Raw genomic sequence first — 283 nt, 5'->3', positions numbered from 1 at the left:
GCCAGCGTCCTCTGTTTTTTATCTTCCGTAATTAACTTGGTACCGAGTAGCTTCTCTGAAATGAACAGCCCGGCCCTTCCTTCTAGGCAGAAATTCTGTGAGGAGCAAGCGGGAATTGAAGCAAATCTCAGGGTGCTGCTTGACGGATGTGCCTGAAGTCACGGCAGAGGATCCCTCTGAGGAGTCACAGTCAGGGATCAGACACAGTGGAACCAGCGTCACGGTCTCTTTGGAAAAATGAGTGTGCTGGCCTGGGGTGGGTCATTTTCATGTAGATATTTTG

This window comes from Myodes glareolus, chromosome 10 (genome assembly GCF_982192425.1).
Source record: "Myodes glareolus chromosome 10, mMyoGla1.1, whole genome shotgun sequence".
NCBI classification, from domain to species: domain Eukaryota; kingdom Metazoa; phylum Chordata; class Mammalia; order Rodentia; family Cricetidae; genus Myodes; species Myodes glareolus.
This window is presented reverse-complemented; position numbering follows the sequence as displayed.